This window comes from Medicago sativa, chromosome 1, assembly GCF_051527215.1.
Source record: "Medicago sativa cultivar Bolivia chromosome 1, Bolivia_mono, whole genome shotgun sequence".
In the NCBI taxonomy this organism is placed as follows: Eukaryota; Viridiplantae; Streptophyta; class Magnoliopsida; order Fabales; family Fabaceae; genus Medicago; species Medicago sativa.
This window is the reverse complement of record NC_140749.1, coordinates 21,603,203-21,626,411: the sequence shown is the minus strand read 5'-3', so window position 1 is coordinate 21,626,411 and position 23,209 is coordinate 21,603,203. Positions and strand designations below refer to the sequence as shown.

The following is a 23,209-nucleotide window of genomic DNA, read 5'->3' as shown; positions in this document are numbered from 1 at the left end:
TGTAACATAATTGATTGTCAACCAATAACGGGTCTAATCTGTGTGAATATTTTTAGACACGTAATGGTATCAAACATCTTTTTTATAACATGTTAGCAAAGAAAAATGAGATTTTAGTAAAATTAAAAGTAGATATTTGGTTATTTCGAAACAAAATTTATTTCACTGAATCTCTATTTAACTGGAAGTGATAACACAAGATTGGTTTTACTTCGTACTTACATCCAACTTGCCTTTGAGTACAATCATTCAACAGTAGATAGTAATTTTTATTTTCAAGTGTTACACCTAATGTCGGTATCCATAAAAAAAAAAAAAAAAAAAAAAAAAACGTGAGTGTTAGTACTTAGTACCCTTGAAAAAAACGTGAGTGTCGGTTGGTGTTTGAGTAAATCAAGAATGGCAATCAAATGTGGCCTAATAAATAGACAGTGAGTCTTGTTAACGAGTTCTTTCGACACACTATTTAAAAAATTTAAATTAATAAAAAGATATTATTTATCTTTTTAAAGAGTGTTCGGAGACAACCGTTAGCATTCTTTATAGATAAAATTAACAAGTTGAGTTAAGATGGTGACAACTAAGACCCATATAAGCCACAAAAACTACTAGCCTACGAAATAAATTATCCTATATAACTTGTTCATAGCTCATACATCCAAAAAAATCAAAATCTTGTGGTCCCGTAAAATATCAAAATATTGGTGAGTAGTATTAATACGCTCTAAGAAATACATTACCTATATAACTTGTTCATAGGTCATACATCCAAAAATTAAAATATTGTGGTCCCGTAAAATGTCAAAATATTGGTGAGTAGTATTAATGTCCTTTTTCTTCTTTTTCTTCTTCTTCTTCTTATTCTTCTTCTTCTTCTTCTTCTTCTTCTTCTTCACCTTTTTATCACTCAAAGAGACAAAAAAATGAATAGCATGCACTTTTGTCCAAGTACAATGACCTTGTTAAAGTATATTGCACCATTTGTAGCCATTCTTTTCATAATATTCTACAATACATGGAGACGAAACAAAAATGAACTTGTACCAAATTGGCCAATAATTGGTATGCTACCATCAATTTTACAAAATATATCCAATATTCATGATTTTGTTACCTTAGGTTCCAAACATTATGGAGGCACTTTTCATTTTAAAGGACCTTGGTTCACAAACATTGCCAACTTTACCCTCACATGTGATCCCATGAATGTGCACCACATCACCAGCAAAAATTTCAGCAATTATGGGAAAGGATCTGATTTCCCTGAAATTTGTGACGTTCTTGGTGTTAGTATTGTAAATCTGGATTCCAATGAATGGAAACAAGAAAGGACTATTCTTCATTCATTGCTCAAAGGGAAAACTTTTGAGACATCCCTTCGACAAAACATTCAAAAGAAGCTAAAGAGTTGCCTATTACCATTCCTTGATCATGCATCAATAGATGTACACGTTCTTGATTTACAAGATATTATTGAGAGGTTCACCTTTGATATTACTTGTAATTTTTTATTTGGATTTGATCCTAATTGTCTTCCTTGCAAGTTCAATGAGCTTCGAGAGATTGCTTATGTAAAAGCTATTTCTGTGATTGAGGATACGTTATTGTATAGGCACTCTATTCCAAAATGTATTTGGAAGCTACAGAAATGGCTACATATTGGTCAAGAGAAGAAGAACAGTGTAGCTCAAGAAAATATTCATCAATTCTTGTTCAAAATGATAATGCATTCGAAATATGAAGATAAAAGTAGATTAAAAACCAGTGAAGATGTTGCCGAAATTCAACCTGTTGGCTTGTTAAAAGCACTAATGAAGGAAGGCTTGGGAAAGGAAGAAACGAATGAAAATGAAAAGTATATTAGAGACACTGCATTCACTCTCTTGGCTGCAGGAAATGGAACAGTTAGTTCAGGTCTAAGTTGGTTCTTTTGGCTTGTTTCAACTCATCCTATTGTGGAAGCAAAACTTATTCAAGAGATCAAAGATAATTGTCTAACACAAGAGGAGAATTTGATCAATAATTTAAATGTGGAAAATATTGATAAGCTTGTTTACCTTCATGCAACTATATGTGAAACCTTGAGGCTTTATCCTCCTATACCATTTGATCACAAGTGTGCCGTTAATTCTGATATACTACCTAGTGGACACCATGTTGGTCCAAACACAAAGTTAATATACTCTTTGTATGCGATGGGAAGGATGGAACATATATGGGGGGAGGATTGCATGGAGTTTAAGCCTGAGAGGTGGATATCAGATAAAGGACAAATTATACATGTACCATCTTACAAGTTCATAGCATTCAATGCAGGTCCTAGAAGTTGTCTTGGGAAAGATATTAGCTTTATTCAAATGAAAATGGTTGCAGCTTCTGTATTATGGAAGTTTCGCATACATGTGGTGGAAGGTCAGTCTGTTACTCCTAGGGTTTCGGTGGTTCTTCGTGTGGAAGGCCTTAAGGTCAATGTCAGTAAAAGGTGCATCTGATAGGTCACTGATGAGGAAGAAGTATTAGTGGAAGTTAGTGTGAGTTATATTAGCAATTATGAAGTTGTTATTTTATTTTCCATTTAAGTTATGTTATGTCAAAAGTATTAGTGGAAGTTTGCAAAATAACCGTTATGTTATGTTGGAAGTGTGCAGAATAACTCTTTGAGGAGCATTGCTATGGATTATTGCTTGCAATTTCCCTTTGCAAGTCAGTGATAAATTCAGTTTTATTCTCTAAATTACTATGCTCTATCATTACCCTGTTGTTAGTTTGTTTAGGTTTTCATGTTATTTTGTTATCTTGTGCTAGAGAACTCATTAAATGGAATAAAGTTGTCTTCACTTAAATATTCCTATGAATCTGTAATAGCCATACTAAATTTGTCTAGAATATTAGGATGATTATTAAAATTAATGCTGGATACATTAAAATTAACACATAATAATTCTTGTTCGAATGAAATACATCACAATCAAGTCTTGTACAATGGTAAAATAAATATTGACTAACGAGTACAATCCATATAATCATGTCTGAACTTGTTCAAGAAATATAATCATGTCTGAATACGTAAGTACTGCATAATGAGTATGTGGTACATAAATGAGAAATACAACATCATATACGAGACATGTTAATGTAGATCATCCTGCTACCTTTTGCTTAACCTTCTCGTGAGCAACTTGTATATCGGAAGGGATATTGATCAAGGGATAACTAGGATCACTGTCTGTATACTATCACAAATCATATCATATTATGTTCATTGGTTAATGTACTTGCAGTGAGTAAAATAGTAGAAACTAGGGTTTAGTTTGTTTTTGTCATGCCTTGAGAATGATCCCAAGGGGTGTTTTTATAGTCCTCTAGGGGCTTGTTTTCGCGTAACTTAAGCCCTGAGCAAGCTGGGCCTTAAGTCATTTTACAAAGTTCTAGATGCTGCTAGAAGCTAGTTAAGGCGACGTCTCTTGAAGGCGTGCCAAAGTCTCAGGAGCCCTTCTGGACGGCGCCTAAGCCTTTAAAGAAGGTATTCAGGCCCTTAGGAATATATTGATGGTCCAGTTAATGATGTTAACGTGCATCACACAACATTATCTAAGTGATTTTATGGAATGGCCGGCGGAGTAGTCCCGACACATTCCTCTGACTATCCGACTAAAATATATATAAATCAGCCTAGAGTTAGTACTTTTATTGTCATCGTGCATAATTTTCATTCGGAAAAATACAAGTCCAGTACTAATGCGGAACCTCGAAGCCTAATACTAACGCGAAACTTCGACTGAAACGACTTAAATATAAATAATTTTGTAGTCATAATCGATTTATATTGTTAATCATAATCTGATATGTGCAATTAGTAGCATAAACCATACTTAAATATCCTATCCATTTCTTATTCTCTCATGTCAATATAATACTCATTAGGATCACTTTCGTATGGAAAATTGAATGATAAATGATTACCATGTATATGTAATCAATTCCCATCGTTTAAAGACTAAAATTTGAAGTCTTTCTGCCAGTTTCCAATCATTAAAAAGCAGTTTTCTAAGTTTTTAGCAACATGTAATCGATTACCAGCGTGTGGTAATTGATTGCTACCAAAGTGTGGTAATCGATGGCAAAATTTTGTTTTTGAAGCTTACAGGGAGTGCCACTCCCAGAGTGGTAATCGATTATTTGGTGATGGTAATCGATTACCATAAGCAAGAAAACAAATTTGTGGTAATCGATAATGTGGTGATGGTAATTGAAAAGTTATGAGTTAAGGGGGATGTTGAGATTGTAATTCATAGCTATCATTTTTTTATAGTTAGTGAGTTAGTTACAATTGTTTGTTAGTTAGTTACCTTTGTGTGGATGACTTGTATTACAAGCAATTGTAGAACTTCTATAAATAAGACATTGTAATGTGAATTTTCAATTCTTAATGAAATCATATTTCTAAAAATATCATCCCTACTCTCTCTCTCTCTCTCTCTCTCTCATTCTCATTTTTTTATTAGTTTAGAGTGTGTTTCGTTATTTTCATCTTGCTCAGGATTCGCTAGGCCGCAGTTTTCTAGCTTAGCCATCCTGAAGCTAGCTCATGCAGCGCCTATCTTTGTGTTCATCATAGAGTGTGTTCTAATGGTGTCAAGCACAGAAACTTAACTCATTTTAAAATTTTATTTAGGGTAAGGGTGATGAATTTTTTTTAATTGGATCTTAATTAAGGGATTGACTGTTTGCATAAAAGAAATACTCTACTTATTAAATTAATTGAAAATCAAGGTATTTTTTATTTGGACTTGTATTTTCAATCAAAAGATATGAAGAGATTTTTTTTGGACGATTTAATAAATAATAATAAATAAAATATGTGATATTCTTGGATCTTCTTCACATATTTGTAAGGAAATTTCCCTTGTCCTCTTAAAATTGAAGAGGTCAATCACACGATGATCTCTCTCATTTCATCTTCTATTCCAAAGTTGTGTCCCCGGTAGCTTCGTTCCAATTAACTCTGACTAATGGAATTTGAATGCTGCAAAGTTCCTTAATCTTTTTGTCAACCATATGCTGAACTAGAAGTGTTTCAAACTTCAAATTTTCTTTTAATTTAATCGTTTCTGGCTCAATGATGCGCGTAGCTAAGGATGCTACTTTCTCATGTTTCTGGCTCAATGATGCGCGTAGCTAAGGATCGATGATACTTTCTCAATTAGAAAATATTAGAGGAATACATCATGCAAATTAGAAAAAAATTCTGGTACTCCTATTCCACGAAGAATTTGTATAGGACCAATGAACCAGGCCCTCGTAAAGTTCTCTCAGTATTGGAGGAAAGCCACCAAAAAATTTCAGACTGTCATTTATCCGGTGTGTCCTTGATCCTTAGAAGGCCGACAAAATTCCTTCTTTTTTGACGGCTTTTTGGCCTTACCAGCGGCTTATGGCAGCCAGAAATACAGTTATTTCTTGTAGTGATGGTCACCGTGTCACTAAAATTTTATTTTGCGTTAGAGCTTCATAGCTTACAATATCATATGCTACTATAGTATTAACGAGTTAGAAAATAGTTTCATTATATGCCAGTGTATTTTTTTTTACTTGGACAGACCAATGTTAGTTGTTAGTAGACAAGTTAGTTTTCGGAATTTAAACTTTGCCCTGGTTAAAACTTTAATGTCACGTAAGTTAGAAAATAATTTACACATGAAACAAGGCGTAACAACTAATTAAATATGTCCCTTCGAGGACATCCGATAAAATTGGAACTAATTAAATATATCATATCACAAATACACAATTCTAAACATTGAGGATTTTATTCGTTTGTTGTAACACATAGAGCAACACAAATAGTATAATTTGACGATAACATGATTTTACTAGGACAGACACAGCAACAAAAAGGTTAACAAGACAGACACAACATGCATCACACTTACAACTTTGTTATATCAAATGCATCTTTTACTGACTTGGACCTTCAAGCCGTGTTTCATGCGAAGGACAATAGAAGTTCGCAGGGTTATAGGGTGACCTTCCACCACCTGTATGCGAAACTTCCATAACAAAGAAGCTGCAACCATTTTCATTTGAACGAAGCTAAGATCTTTCCCAATACAACTTCTAGGACCAGCATTGAATGCTATGAACTTGTAAGACGGTACATGTATAATCCCTCCTCTAGCTGATATCCATCTTTCAGGCTTAAATTCCAAGCAATCATCTCCCCATATTTCTTGCATCCTTCCCATTGCATACAAAGAATATATCAACTTTGTATTTGGACCAACATGTTCTCCACTAGGTAGTATATCAGATTTGATAGCACACTTGTGCTGAAATGCCAGTGGAGGATATAGCCTTAGGGCTTCACATATGGCTCCATGAAGGTAAACAAGCTTATCAAGCTCTTTCACACTTAAGTTAGTAATCAAATTCTCCTTCTGGTATAGACAGTTATCTTTGATCTCTTGAATGATTTTAGCTTCCACAATTGGATGATTAGAAACAAGCCAAAAGAACCAACATAGACCTGAACTAATTGTTCCATTTCCTGCACCGAAGAGATTGACCGCAGTGTCTCTGATATACTTCTCAATCATTTCCCCCTTTCCCAATCTTTCCTTCATTAGTTCTTTTAGCAGGCAATAACGAGATTCATCCACATCTTCATTTCTTTTGAATATTCTTCTATCTTCATCACTTTTGTAATCAGTTATACATTTGTCCAAGAATTGGTGAAGATTTTCTTTAGCTTCCTTGCCCTTCTTCTCTAGACCAATTTCTAGCCACTTTTGTAGCTTCCAAATACATTTCGGAATATAGTGTCTACACAATACCATATCCTCAAGTACACTAAGAGCTTTTTCATAAGCAATATCTGATAACTCATTGCACTTGTAAGGAAGACAATTAGGATCGAATCCAAATATAAAAGTGGAAGTAATATCAAAGGTAAACCTCTCAAGAACATCTTGTAAATCAAGTACTTCAACTTTTTTGGATGCATGATCAAGAAATGGTAATAGGCAATTCTCTAGCTTCTTTTGAATGTTTTGGTGATAGAATATCTCAATGTTTTTGGTTTTGAGCAATGAATGAAATAGTGCCCTTTCTTGTTTCCATTCATTGGAATCCAAATTGAAAATACCAACACCGAGAATTTCAAAAATCTCACGGAAATCATATCCTTTCCCATAGTTATTGAAATTCTTGCTGAGGATGTGGTTCACATTCATGGGATCACTAGTGAGGATAAAGTTGGCAATGTTTGTGAACCAAGGTCCTTTAAACTGAAAAGTACCTCTATGATGTTTCAAAACTAAGGTTGCAAAATCATGAATTTTGGATTGGTTATGCAAAACTGATGGTAGCATGCCAATTATTGGCCAATTTGGTAAAATTTTATTTTTGTTGTGTCTCCATATATTGTAAAATATGATGAAGAGAATTGCTAAAAATAATGTAATATAATGAAACATGGTAGTTGTACTTGGACAAAAGTGCGTGTAATGCAAATTTTGGCTCTTTGAAATATGATATCATGAAGAAGAGGATGGATATATATACTCTCTAATATTCAAATCATTGTGATCAATTGTAAATTTGTAATTAAATATAAGAAAAATTACACTCAAAGTAATCAAATATATGCACACGCATTAATAACGCTTTCACCAATATTTTGATATTTTACGAGACCACATGATTTTGATTTTTGGATGTATGACCTATGAACAAGTTATATAAATAATGTATTACGTAGAGGGCATTAATACTTACTCACCAATATTTTGATATTTTATGGGACCACAAGATTTTGATTTTTTGGATGTATGACCTATGAACAAGTTATATATAGATAATGTATTTCGTAAGTCGTCGTAGAGGACATTAATACTTACTCACCAATATTTTGATTTTCCGATGTATGAGGAACACGTTATATAGATAATGTATTTTTTCCGATGTATGAACACGTTATATAGATAATGTATTTCGTAGGCTAGTAGTTTTTGTGGCTTATATGGGTCTTAGTTGTCACCAACTTAGCTCAACTTGTCAATTTCTATAGAGAATGCTAACGGTTTTTTTTTGAATAAGCTAAATTTGTCCACTCAAATTGGCAGCAGAGAGAATACTCAAATTGGCAGCCGAGAGAATCGAACCACTCAAATTGGCAGCAGAGAGAATACTCAAATTGGCAGCCGAGAGAATCGAACCTAAGACCTCCCGGAGGAGCACACTCCCAGGTCTCAAGCCAATACCACCAGGCCAACCCAAGTGGGTTGAATGCTAACGGTTGTCTCCGAACACTCTTAAATTAAAAAGATAAATAACATCTTTTTATTAATTTAAAATTTTTAAATAGTATCACGAAGGAATTCGTTAACAAGACTCGTTGTCTATTTATTCGGCGACATTTGATTGCCATTCTTGATTTATTTAAACACAACCGACACTCACGTTTTTTTTCAAGGGTACTGACACTCACGTTTTTCTTAAGGGCACCGACATTAGTTAGTTGTAACACTTGAAATAAAAATTACAATCTACCATTGAATGATTGTACTCAAAGGCAAGTTGGATGTAAGTATGAAGTAAAACCAATCTCGTGTTATCTTTTCTAGTGAAATAAATTTTGATTCGAAATAACCAAATATCTACTTTTAATTTTACTGAAATCACATTTTCTTTGCTAACATGTTATAAATAAGATGTTTGATGTCCTAGTAAGCTTAGCTCTGTTGGTAAAGACAATGCATAATATATACAAGGTCTGTTATTCAAACTCTGGTCACCACAAAAAAAAAAGTTTGATACCATTAAGCGTCTCAAAATATTCACACAGATTAGACCCGTTATTGGTTCACAATTAATTATGTTACATTCAAACTTGTAACCAACTGTGCATTAGAAGTTGCAATTTATCAATGGGTCTTGCTATCGAGAACCCTAAAGGTACTCTTTAAGGATTTCTAATTAAGAAAATGTTTGTAGAAAAAGTTAAATAGTTCAACTTCCAATGCATTGAATGCATCAATTTTTATAAAAACTTACGCTTTGAAAATTGTGGTACTCGTTAGCATTTTTCTTTATCAATATCTTGAACACCATAACTAATGCAATATTTTGAAATTATGTCACATTGGAAATAATGGAATATTTACGATGTAACATAGATTTAGTAAAATATTTCAAGAGGATGGCTTATTTAAACATGAGGAGTTTACTTTATCCATTATTTGGGTATATATAGGGAGAGGCAAACATGTAGATTATTAATCTACTCGTATATTATTATTAACTAGGTGGAAGCCCGTGCATTGCACGGGTTTAATTATAATATGAAGGTGAGAAAAACACAAGAAGGGGGGTTGAATTGTGTTTTGAAAAATTCTTCGTTTCTCCTAAACAACTGAATACACTGATCAGAAGCTAGATGAGACAGCTTCTGAAGTGATAATCAGAATCTAAATGCAGCGGAATAAAACAGAGAGAGAAAGAAGAAGAACGACACAAAGCAATTATACTGGTTCCTTCCACAATCCGGAAGTAGTCCAGTCCCCCTTGCACTTCCAAAGAGATTTCACTATGAGTAATATCTGATTACAAATGCTCAAGCACACAAGCAAGAGACTTCCTTTGCTCAAGCACACAAGCTAGAGACTTCCTTTGCTCAAGAACACAATCAAGAGACTTCCTGCTCAAGCACAACTGCAAGAGACTTCCTAACTAAACAAAATTACACAGAAAATTGTTTAAGGTTGAACACTTGATATACAATCAGAGGTGCTCACAATACAAATCAGATACAGACTCAATGGACTTAAGAATTTCTAAGATATGACTTTGAGACACAGAAATTCTAAGTGAATGCAGAACAATTTCAGCAGAGGTTTGGTACTTGTGAAAATCTTGTGAGTCTTTCGTTCAGCGTTCTTGCATTACCAAATCTCTAGGTCTTCACTCCTTTATATAGAGGTGTGAAAGAGACGTTGTGAAATTGCCAGCACACCAAAGAGTCGTTGTTGAAGCTTGATCTTTCACCAATGATCTTTTGCCTGATTTGGTTGTTGTCCTATGAAGAACAAATTTGAAATCCATTCCTTATCCAAAGGAACATCTATGCAGGCGTAACCGTATTCTGGAGCTGTTTTCTTGTCTTGTAGCGTGGACACAAAACAGAGTAGTGGAGAACGTGGTTGTACAATTCGTACAAAGTACAATGTCAACGCTTTCGTCCAAATTGCAAGCACAAGCCTTCAAACACCTTTGAAATGACCGTTGCAAAATTCCACTAATCCTTTGTTTGTGTTTTCAAATCCAATAGACAGCTTTTGCATTGATAATTCTTCAATTCTTGAATCTTTTGCAAATCCAGTTGAGATTCAGCTTCTGGTGAAATGACTTCTGATGAGGCAGCTTCTGATGGTGCAGCTTCTGATGATGTGGCTTCTGGACCTCTTGTCTTCAGAAGCACTGTTCTTCAGGAGCAGCTTTACTTCAGGAGCGCTATTTCTTTCAGGAGCAGCTTGACTTCAGGAGCGCTTTGCCTTCAGAATCATCTAAGCTTCATTTTCTTTTGCTCTTTATTTGCTCATTCAGAACCAATGATGATGTAACTTTATAATTATGGTCTTGTACACTTGAACAAATATTAGCTAGTCCAATTTACAATTTTTAATACCTTGTTATCATCAAAACTCTTTAAGGTTCATTGTTAAACACATTTTGTTCCAACAATCTCCCCCTTTTTGATGATGACAAACAAAAGTATTTAAAATTGATCAATTGTTGTTAATCTAATTAACAAGTTGACTTTGGGGTTCTGAGGTTTGTAAGCTCAGAGTCTGAGGTTTGTAAGCTCAAACTCCCCCTGAGTCTGATAGTCTTTAAGGTGAGGTTTGTAAGCTCCCCCTAAGTTCTATCCAGGTTAATTAAATTCATTTTTCGCACAATAAAATTATCAGAGCTTTTTTTAAAAAAAATTGAATCATTGAAAGAATTAACTTATAGAAAAGAAGAATGGTTCAATTAATTTTACTTGAATTTTGATACTTCTTCGTTCGTTCATAGCTTATACCAATAAGGTCAAAATGATAGAAGTTTTCAAAAATTTCAAATGTCATTAATGGGGCTCAAAGCCTTTAAATACTTGTCACATATACTCCCCCTTTTGTCATTATCAAAAAAAATGAGATAAACAAATAAGCATAAAAGACAAAAAGATTTGAGAAAAACTCAAACAAGAGAGAGTATACAAGAAATAAATTAAATAAAACAGATCAAAATATATGAGCATGAATATCCAATTATCAGAAGCAGCTAAGCAGTCAGAAGCAGTAAGCATTCAGAAGCATAAAAATAAAACAAGATGGTTTCAGAAGCAAGGACTAAGAATTTGAAAACAAACAACAAACAAAAATAACACAAAGGTGTGCAACTAAGGGTTGGTTTGTTGTTGTTTCTTCATCTCCTCCATTTCTTCAATTTTCTTTTGCAACAGTTCTTCAAGCTGTTGTTGCCTCTGGAGAAGAGCTTGTTCCCTTTCTCTAGCTTCTTGCTGCTGCTGTGCCATCTGTTTCTTCAGAAGCTTACACAACCTTGCTTCTCTGGTTAAGTAATCCGTTTCTAAGAAGAAAGGCTGGTTTGCCAGGAGCAGTGTAGAACTTCTTACTCTAAGACTCTGATTTAAATGCTCCATTAGCCTTCTGACTGAAGCTTGCTTGACTCTGATGCATTTAGCCTTGATATCTTTAATAAGCTCAGCTGCCTGGTTCTGAAGAGATGCCCAGGAGTCTTCATATGCACTTGTGAGATCAATTGTCCTTCTTTGATCCACCAGATTATGCAATTGACTAAGGATTGTCAGAAGCTCAGAATTAATATATCCAGATTCCAGGATGTTTGTGGGTGGTTGTTCAAGGGTTTCAAGATCAGAATCACTGATTTCCAAATCTTGAACAGGGTTAGGAACTGGAATGGTAAAGTGTGTTTGTATGCTTGAAGATGAAGGCTGGTCAGAAGCAATGTGTGTGGTAGAGGTTGAGGCTTGAACATTGACTTGAGAGATGTCAACATCCATAGGAGTTGGTTCTGGGGAGTGTTCAATTTCAGTTGGTGGTTGTTGTGGTGAAGTTGATGTTTGAGTGTTGAGTTGGGGGTCAATGGTAGCTATTGGTGATTGTGGGGGTGTTGTGGGTTTATGTGGTTCAGGTGTGTGTTGATGGGGGTTTTCTGAAACAACATTTTCAGAAGCAGTTGCTTCTGGAGTTGTTTCAGAGGCCTTTTCTGAGGTAAATTTGTCTATAGGTAACTCACCTGAGTAGTGGAGAGCAAGATTGTCTAAGACAGAAGTGTCTTCTATTGGTTCAGGTACTGATGGTGAAGAAGGTGAAATGGGGATAGAGGTGACTGGAATCTGGATTACCTCAGCTGCAGGGCCAGCTTCAGAAGTGATCTTCTGTGGACCAGCAGCTTGAGGAACTACTTCTGAAGTTCCCTCTTCTGGAGCATCTTCCATAAAAATCATCATTTCTTCATCCTCATTGTCTTCAGTAGACTTACCAGCAATGGCTCTTACTTTAGCCAATTTCTCTTTGAAGTACCTATCACAATCTTCCATACCCAGAGCCTTGAGCTTTTCATCTCTTTGATGATTGTATTGTGCTTTTAGATCCTTTTTGTCTGAAATAAGATCAGAAGCACGTTCATCTGCCATCCTTTTCCTTATTGGAGTCATCTCAACCATAGGACTCACAAGTTGAAGGGGAGCCTTCTTCTTCTTTAGCTTAGGATCAGCCTCTTCTTTCTCTATTTCTTGAAGAGCTTCCTGCAGCTGCTCTTCAGTGATTACTAAATCTGCCTTACCTTTTCTTCTTTTCTGAGGAATAGAAGCAGCACCAACCTTCTGCATCTTTCCTTTATCCTTGATAGAAACAGGTTTAGCTTCAGACTTAGCAACTTTTTGCTTTTCAGATTTAGCAATAGCAGCTTCTGACTCAGTACTAGTTCTGGCCCTCTTTCCTTTAGTAGGAGCAGCAACAGATTCTGAACTAGTTCTGGCCCTCTTCCCTTTAGGTGCATCAGAAACAGCAGCTTCTGACACAGCAACTGCATTGGCCTTCTTGCCTTTCCCTTTAGCAAGAGCAGCTTCCTCCTGAGAACTTGCATCATCCTCCAAGACGTACTTAGCTACTAATCTAGCTAAGTGTTCAGGATTACTTTCCTTAATTAAGGAAGGAAAGTCCCTGATAATCTCAGATTCTTCTGTGGTCATCTCCAACCACTTCTCATCTTTAGGAGCTGTCTTGAAAAAGTGCATTGAATGCAAAGTCTTGCTACTGATAGTCTTCTCTGCAGTAGAAACTTCGAAGCATGTATCAGAAGCATCCCTTGTTCTTCTCAATAAATCCAGCACTCTCCCTTGATAAAAGATCTCAGAGAGCAATCTTCCATAGGGCACTTGTTTCCTTCCTTTGACTGTGCCTTCATTAATAGCCCAGCAGAGATGATCCAATACATATCTTGGGAAGTTTATCTTTTCCAGATTGGTCATGAAATAGATTGCTAGCTTCTGTTGGTTGTTGGGTTGATCAGACCCACCTGCTCTTTGAAAGAAGCAATCGTTACTGAATTTCACCAACATTCTGTTGTGAATCTCCATTTCAGAAGGCTTAGCATCTTTGTTACCACCCAGAAGAGTGTTGTAGTAGTTTTGCAGCAGGACATCATCCTTTTTAACTATTTCTTGAAATCTTCCTTCTGCATCCATTCTACAAGCTTTAGCAATTATCTCCTCTGTGATGATTACGGGAATACCCATCACTTCAGACCTTATCTCAAGGCTACTGAAGGAAGTGGGATTCAACTCAATCTCCTTCTTTCCTTTCTTCGACCCAGCTGGTTTATCTGCTGCCTTCACAGGCTTTCTATTGACGATTTCAGCCCTTAACCAGAAATCTTTGACCAAGTTCACATATGTTGGTCCATTTAGCATGTTGAAGTATCCAGACAGTTTCTGAGTTTCTACATAGCCTTCCATGTCCACTTCGTACTTCTTGAGTGAAGTGAAGTCCACTGGCGATTCTACTTGGACGATTAAGGATTTCCATGGAATATCCATAGTCTTCTCTTTGTAGATGGACCCAGATTCTGATACGCTTTGCTTGTTTGATGTAGATTCTGAAACTTTTGAGCTTGATGATGCCATTTGATGATTGACGAAGATTTGAAGAAGATGAAGATTTTAGGGTTCTAAGGTTGAGAGAATGCGCTTACTTCGCAAGAGGTTTGAGAGCAAATGTGTTTGTTGTGAGTGAGTAGTGTGTGAATTGTCAAAGTGTTAAAAGTAAAACGATTGTAATTCAAAAGAGACAAACAAACATAACATTAATGACAAAATTGGGGGCGCGTGAAAAGTACTTTCAAAGCTATTAAATCATCATTGCCCTTTTAGTTATACACCAACACATACAGGCCACGTAAGAAGTTCACAGAGTAACTACCAAGTTAGTGGGCCAGAAGTGACTTTTTAAAAGGTAACTTCCAACGTTTCCACTAATTCAACTATTCAGAAGCAACAAATCCAGCTTCTGGACTTCAGATGCTGACGTCATCATCAGAAGCGAGTTTTCCTCAGAACCTCAATAAAGAGCTTCTGATGGACTACCGCTTCTGAACTGACTTCAGAACCTAAAACCCTATTCAGGAGCAAGCAAGCATTTTAATCAGATACAAAGTGCATGTTCAAATTTTTCTTTATAAAATCAAATCTTTCAACAGTTAAAGGCTTAGTAAATATATCAGCCCATTGATTTTCAATATCAATGAATTGTATATCTAAAATTCCTTTTTGAACATAATCTCTGATAAAATGGTGTTTGATTTCAATGTGCTTAGCTCTTGAATGCAAAATTGGATTTTTAGACAAACAAATAGCAGCAGTATTATCACAATAAATGGGAATACTGTTAGCAGTTATCTGATAATCTTCCAACTGATGTTTCATCCAAAGTAGTTGTGTACAACAACTTGCAGCTGAAATGTATTCTGCTTCTGCTGTAGACATAGCAATAGTTGTTTGTCTTTTGCTAGCCCAGGATATAAGATTATCACCCAAAAATTGACAGTTGCCACTGGTTGACTTTCTTTCAATCCTATCACTAGCATAATCAGCATCACAGAATCCAATTAGCTTATAATCTAAGGATTTCCTATAAAGGAGTCCAAGATTAGTTGTTCCCTTCAAATACCTGAAGATTCTCTTGACAGCAGTCATATGAGATTCTCTAGGATCTGATTGGAATCTTGCACACAAGCATACACTGAATAAAATATCTGGCCTAGATGCAGTGAGGTATAACAAAGAACCGATCATACCTCTATACAGCTTCTGATCTACTTTAGCTCCTTCATCTTCTTTGCTTAAGTTGCACGTAGGGTGCATTGGAGTGTTCATCACTTTACAATCTTCAAGTTTGAACTTCTTCAGAAGCTCCTTTGTGTACTTTGATTGATGAACATAGACTCCATCTTTGCATTGATTGATTTGAATGCCCAGGACGAACTTCAGCTCTCCCATCATGCTCATTTCAAATTCATCCTGCATTAACTCAGAAAATTCCTTGCAAAGAGATGCATTAGTAGAACCAAATATTATATCATCAACATATATTTGCACAACAAGAATATCTTTCTCAAGGGTCCTTCTGAAGAGTGTAGTATCAACCTGTCCTCTTTTAAAATCATTTTTGATTAAGAAATTACTTAGTCTATCATACCAAGCTCTGGGAGCTTGTTTCAAGCCATATAGTGATTTCTTTAGTTTAAAAACATGGTCAGGATATTTAATATCCTCAAATCCAGGAGGTTGTTTGACATACACTTCTTCTTCTATGACACCATTTAGAAATGCACTCTTGACATCCATTTGATATAATATTATGCCATGATTAACTGCATAGGAAAGAAGTAACCTGATTGCTTCCAATCTTGCAACTGGAGCAAACGTTTCAGTGTAATCAATGCCTTCTTGTTGACTATACCCTTGTGCAACAAGCCTGGCTTTGTTTCTTGTTACTTCACCTTGCTCATTCAGCTTGTTTCTGAATACCCATTTTGTTCCAATAATGTTCTTGTGCTGAGGTTTGGGTTCCAGATCCCATACATCATTTCGTTGAAATTGATTCAACTCTTCTTGCATAGCTAGGATCCATCCATCATCTGAAAGTGCTTCATCAACTGTTGTAGGTTCAATCATTGAGATTAGTCCAATCATTGACTCTTCTTGTCTGAAATGTGATCTTGTTCTTCTTGGACTATCTTTGTTTCCAATGATTAGCTCCTCAGGATGTGAAGACTTGTGTTTGAATGTGTTTCTGGGAGGATCTGCTTGATGTGAGCCATCTTGTGCTTCATCAGAAGCAGCTTCATCTTGTGCTTCTGATGTGGGTTCAGCTTCTGGACTATCTTCAGACTCAGCTATCTGATCAGGTTCTGAAGTAGCTTCAGGAACCTGTATCTCTGCAAAACTTTCACCTTGCTTTGAAGTTTTATCTTCAAGCTCCTTGTCATCAAATTTAACGTGCATAGATTCTTCAACACAGAGTGTTTCTGAATTATACACTCTGTATGCCTTTGACCTTTCAGAGTAACCTAAAAAGATTCCTCTTTGGGCCTTGGCATCAAATTTCTTTAGGTAGAGCTTGTTGTTCAGAATGTAACATGTACATCCAAATTGATGAAAGTAAGAGATATTGGGTTTTCTTCCTTTAAAGAGTTCATATGCTGTTTTCTCCAAAATAGGTCTAATATAGATCCTGTTTTGAACATAGCATGTTGTATTCACTGCTTCTGCCCAAAAATGTTTTGGTAAATTGTTTTCATGAATCATGGTTCTGGCCATTTCTTGTAAAGTTCTATTCTTTCTCTCTACAACTCCATTTTGTTGTGGTGTTCTAGGAGAAGAGAATTCATGGAAAATTCCATGTTTTTCACAAAAAGCTTCAAATGGCTCATTTTCAAATTCTCCACCATGATCACTTCTGATTTTCAAAATTTTTGATTCTTTTTCAGATTGAATTTGAGTGCAGAAGCTACTGAATACATCACACGCAACATCTTTACTCTTTATGAATTTCACCCAAGTCCATCTGCTGTAATCATCAACAATGACTAATCCATATCTACTTCCATATAAGGATGCAGTACTCACTGGTCCAAATAAATCAATATGGAGTAATTCTAAAGGTCTTGAGGTTGAAACAATGTCTTTGGTTTTGAAAGATGATTTCACAATTTTCCCTCTCTGACATGCACCACAGAGTGCATCTGAATGATAGTCAATGTCTGGTAGCCCTTTCACAAGTTGTAACTTACTAAGCTTAGAGATTAACCTCCAGTTAGCATGTCCCAACCTTCTGTGCCACATCCATTTCTTATCATTCACTGATAGTAGGCAAACCACCTTCTGATCAGCCAGTTCAGAAAAATTGATTTTATAGACATTGTCAACTCTCTTTCCCTTGAACACAATGGATTTGTCTTCCTTGTTGATTACTGTACAGTTGGGTTTTTCAAAAAGCACATCATAACCATTATCACAAAATTGACTAATGCTCAAAAGGTTATGTTCAAGACCATCTACCAACCATACATTATTAATTGAGGTAGAGGAATTACCAATAGTTCCTGTACCTATGATCTTGCCTGACTGGTTGCCTCCAAATTTCACATTTCCTCCCTCTTTCATTGTTAGGCTGAGGAACATGGACTTGTCTCCTGTCATGTGTCTTGAGCAACCGCTGTCTAGGTACCATGATCTTTGCTTTGGCACTGCTCTTAGACATACCTGCATCATTGACATTTTTAGATTTAGGTACCCATTGTTCTATGGGTCCTGGAAGGTTAGTACTTAAGGCTTTACTCTTCACTTCTTGTACCTTGTGCTGTGAGTTGGGTTGCTTCTGATTAACCATCACCTTAGGTTTTGGTACTTCAGAAGCAGTAACTATCTTCTTCTGAAACTTAGACTTCAGAATCCCAGATTTTGGTTTCACCAGACTCTGAGGAATAGGTTCTGATCTTTTCAGGATCCTGACCTTTGAAGTCTTGGAATCAGATTTGATCATAGCCTTTGACTTAGAGTTCTTTGGCGTTGAAGTAATCTTAGCCTTGGGACTAGAAGCTTCAGGTTCTGATTGAACAACAGTTTCCAACTCAGCCCCTTCTGGTACAAAGAATGTTTTCAGACCTTCCTTGATGCATTCACAACAAGATTTTAGATTGGTTTTCTCAAGTTTCACTTCTGGAAAACCAATTCCTCTGCCATTGTTCTTGTAAATGCTATGAATCATAGAAGCTACTCTGCTTCTGTCAATGCCAGATATAATAAAATCTTCAAGAGCAATTTCATGGTTACTTAAAGGTTTTTCATTACACTTTTCTTGTAGCTTCTGACATAAGAACCTGAGCTGATCTTCATATGTTTTACACATGAAGTCAAAGCCCCTAAGTCCTTGTTCAGAAGCTTTCAGATCCAATAGAGTTGATTTTTGCTGTTGTACCAAATCAGCATATTTTTCTTTTAAATCCTTCAACTCATTGGTTCTTACTTCAAAATGTGTAAGAAGTTCTTTAAGTGACTCAACAAGTTCATCTTTGGGAATTTTGGAATATACCTCGTTTTCATCTTCTGAGTCTGAATCTGATCCAGCTTCTGAAGTTGCTGTTGCTACCAACCCAACAGCTACCTTTGCATCTTCATCAGCTTCCTCTTTATCAGATCCAGATTCACTACCCAAATCATCCCAGGTTGCCATTAAACTCTGCTTAATCTGCTTCTTGAGTTTGCTTGGTTTGAATGTAGACCTCTTTGACTTGTCCTTTGACTTTTCTCTTTGAAGATCAGGGCATTCAGCAATGAAGTGTCCAGGCTTCTTACAGTTGAAGCATCCCTTCTGATCTTCTTTCTTTGAGCTTCTGGAGTTACCCCTTCTGGAGAGAAACTTTCTGTTCTTCTTGGCCAGATATTGAAGTCTGTTTGAGAGCATGGCCATTTCAGCAGCATCTGGTTCAGAATCTGAACTTGACTGTTCTTCCTCTTCAGATTCAACTACTTTGAGAGCTTTTGATGACTTGCCTTTGGATGGAAGAGCTATTGATTTACTCTTCTTAGTAGACTCATGTTCATTAAGACTTAACTCATGAACTTTGAGAGAACTAACAAGATCTTCGACACTTAAAGTGTTTAAATCTTTAGCTTCCTCAATGGCAGTCACCTTTGGTCTCCATCTGGCAGGTAAGCTTCTGAGTATCTTGCTTACATGATCAGAAGCAACATAGCTCTTCTTTAGAATCTGTAGCCCAGAAACTAAGGTTTGAAACCTTGAGTACATTTCCTCAATAGTTTCATCATCCTTCATCTTGAATAACTCATACTGATGTACAAGCAGGAGAGCCTTTGCTTCTTTGACCTTCTTGCTCCCTTCATAATTTGAACAGAGAGAAGCAAACATAGCTTTAGCAGTGGATTTGTCACTCATCTTCATGTATTCTGCTTTGGGTATGGCAGTGACAAGAGCTCCTCTGATAATATGATGCTTCTTGTAGAGTTTCCTCAGTTCTGGAGTATGTTTCTTTCTATCCACAGCAGCTCCTTCTTCATCAAGAACTAAATCACCAACACCATCTTCCAGAATATCCCATAATTCTTCATCTAGGCTCATGATGTAACTGTAAAAGTTGGTCTTCCACCAAGAGAACTCTTCAGCATCTCCATTGAACTTTGGAACTTTTCCAACACTGGATTTCTTACTATCACTATAATCATGTGAGACATGTTTATAGCTAGTATCACTAGGACCAGTAGGAGGAGGAGTAGACATGTTTTTCTCAGATCTTTGACTGTTGCACGGTTAAGTGATACACAACAGACCAAGGCTCTAGATACCAATTGAAGGTGAGAAAAACACAAGAAGGGGAGTTGAATTGTGTTTTGAAAAATTCTTCGTTTCTCCTAAACAACTGAATACACTGATCAGAAGCTAGATGAGACAGCTTCTGAAGTGATAATCAGAATCTAAATGCAGCGGAATAAAACAGAGAGAGAGAAGAAGAACGACACAAAGCAATTATACTGGTTCCTTCCACAATTCGGAAGTAGTCCAGTCCCCCTTGCACTTCCAAGGAGATTTCACTATGAGTAATATCTGATTACAAATGCTCAAGCACACAAGCAAGAGACTTCCTTTGCTCAAGCACACAAGCTAGAGACTTCCTTTGCTCAAGAACACAATCAAGAGACTTCCTGCTCAAGCACAACTGCAAGAGACTTCCTAACTAAACAAAATTACACAGAAAATTGTTTAAGGTTGAACACTTGATATACAATCAGAGGTGCTCACAATACAAATCAGATACAGACTCAATGGACTTAAGAATTTCTAAGATATGACTTTGAGACACAGAAATTCTAAGTGAATGCAGAACAATTTCAGCAGAGGTTTGGTACTTGTGAAAATCTTGTGAGTCTTTCGTTCAGCGTTCTTGCATTGCCAAATCTCTAGGTCTTCACTCCTTTATATAGAGGTGTGAAAGAGACGTTGTGAAATTGCCAGCACACCAAAGAGTCGTTGTTGAAGCTTGATCTTTCACCAATGATCTTTTGCCTGATTTGGTTGTTGTCCTATGAAGAACAAATTTGAAATCCATTCCTTATCCAAAGGAACATCTATGCAGGCGTAACCGTATTCTGGAGCTGTTTTCTTGTCTTGTAGCGTGGACACAAAACAGAGTAGTGGAGAACGTGGTTGTACAATTCGTACAAAGTACAATGTCAACGCTTTCGTCCAAATTGCAAGCACAAGCCTTCAAACACCTTTGAAATGACCGTTGCAAAATTCCACTAATCCTTTGTTTGTGTTTTCGAATCCAATAGACAGCTTTTGCATTGATAATTCTTCAATTCTTGAATCTTTTGCAAATCCAGTTGAGATTCAGCTTCTGGTGAAATGACTTCTGATGAGGCAGCTTCTGATGATGCAGCTTCTGATGATGCAGCTTCTGATGAAGCAACTTCTGCAGCTTCTGATGGTGCAGCTTCTGATGATGTGGCTTCTGGACCTCTTGTCTTCAGAAGCACTGTTCTTCAGGAGCAGCTTTACTTCAGGAGCGCTATTTCTTTCAGGAGCAGCTTGACTTCAGGAGCGCTTTGCCTTCAGAATCATCTAAGCTTCATTTTCTTTTGCTCTTTATTTGCTCATTCAGAACCAATGATGATGTAACTTTATAATTATGGTCCTGTACACTTGAACAAATATTAGCTAGTCCAATTTACAATTTTTAATACTTTGTTATCATCAAAACTCTTTAAGGTTCATTGTTAAACACATTTTGTTCCAACATAATACGTGCCCATCTTACAACATTTGAAAAATTGTTATAAATTGAAAAGATGAATTATAATTAGAGACAAATAATTATATTTTTTTAGAGAGACAAATAATTATATAGAAACATATAATTAATAAATGTTTATATTTGTAAGTTAAGGGTTGAAAATAAAATGGAAAAATATGTTGAGGCAGGGTTGTTGTACAACCCACTATCTAAACCATATGTTAGTGTTTATCTTCAATCTTAAAAGTAAACCTTCAAGACATATCACATGGACTTTCAAATCATTCAATGCAAGACGTTGTATTCTACAAACTTGTGTTGCAATTTTTGTAACCCATATAAAAGATGGTAAAATTTTATCGTCTATGGAAAAAAAATCAACAACCAAAAAAAGCTTTATTCGAACCTCCAATTTTGAAGGCACGTTATTTTTTTTTTTCAATGATAGTAAGTTTATATATCTTTATATTAATTTTTGGATTCTTGCTGGCCTGGCATGTATTGTCTAAAGGTGGTTTGTGTTAGGAAACATGGTATCAATGAAAGGAAAGAGAGAAATATGGAAAAGCTCTTTTGTATTGATGGAAATTGGATATTACAATATGATGAAGTTGTCCCACTTATGGGGAGATTACAACTATATATACTAATGGGACTAATACTAGTGGTAACTAAACTATATATCTCTAATAGTCCCCCTCAAGTTGGAAGGTGTTCAAAACACTTCCAACTTGAAATGAGAAAATACAAGGAAAGATGCCGGGAATACATCGGCTAAAAAACAAAGTCATCAAACAAGTGTCTATCCAACAAGAAGCAGCCACAACTCAAGGTTGAACCAATTGAAGGAATAAGCATCCAAGCAACGCTTAACCACCATCCGGTAGAAGCCAATATCAACAAAGCCAATTAAGGCACAACGCTTAACCATCAAGATTTCTCAAGAACTCAAGATAGAAGCACAAGACAAGAAGAACAAGGATATCCAAAATCGATGATGATATCCAAAAAGGAAGTGCAAGGAAGGGTCATAGTCTACAATGGAAGGAGGTCATATACAAGACCAAGGTTCCAAAGATAAAAGTGATGCCCTCCAATGCCGAGCCGAGACAAGAAAAACCAAATGCAAGGAAAGATAGATGCATAGCCATGTGATGTGTCTTCAAACCATAGAAAACAAATCCATGTTGATGCATTCAAACCATAGGCCAAAACCAATGAGAGAAGCACAAATTGTACAACCATGCTAGAAGTATGACAATCCATATAATGGTGGCAGAAGTAAAAACAAATGAAAAGGATAATTCCAAGCTGGACTTCCAATTCTATGTAGTAGCAGATGAGGATCTTGTAGTTGTCTAGAACCTTTTAGAATTGCAGCAACAAACAACATTCTCATAGGCCGTCATATGCCACAACCAAGAGAGAACAAAGAGACAACACTATAACTTCAAATAGCCATAAGCAAACTCTAGAAAACTTGTCACACTATATCTTCAATCTTCACATGATATAGAAACCATAAGCAAACAGAAGCCAAAGGCATAAAATTGAGGACAAGCTACCAAGATGGACAATAATTTCCACACATGAGTAGAACCCTCACACAAAAGTGGATGAAAAGAGCCTACATATCTCAACCCCAGACTTGCCAAATTGCAACACATTGAGGAAGCAGTATACCAAAATTAACACAATTATGAATCCAAAAACATGTGGAAAACTAGTTCAAAGATGGACCTTGAAACAGAACTGAAGCCATTACCAGCTCACATCAGGCCAAAGTAATTTTCATAGAAAAGAAATTATGTAG

At 36.1% G+C, this 23,209-nt stretch overlaps 2 pseudogenes across 2 annotated transcripts; one reads left to right on the top strand and one right to left on the bottom strand.

Annotated features, from left to right (window-relative positions):
* Positions 1–776: 776 nt before the first annotated feature.
* LOC146953603 (alkane hydroxylase MAH1 pseudogene) lies at positions 777–2,734 on the top strand (annotated as a pseudogene). The gene has a single exon (XR_015010756.1). The product of XR_015010756.1 is annotated as an alkane hydroxylase MAH1 pseudogene (transcript).
* Positions 2,735–5,791: 3,057 nt separating this feature from the next.
* Positions 5,792–7,705, bottom strand: LOC146953602 (alkane hydroxylase MAH1 pseudogene; annotated as a pseudogene). Its single transcript, XR_015010749.1, has one exon. The product of XR_015010749.1 is annotated as an alkane hydroxylase MAH1 pseudogene (transcript).
* Between the last annotated feature and the right edge of the window lie 15,504 nt (positions 7,706–23,209).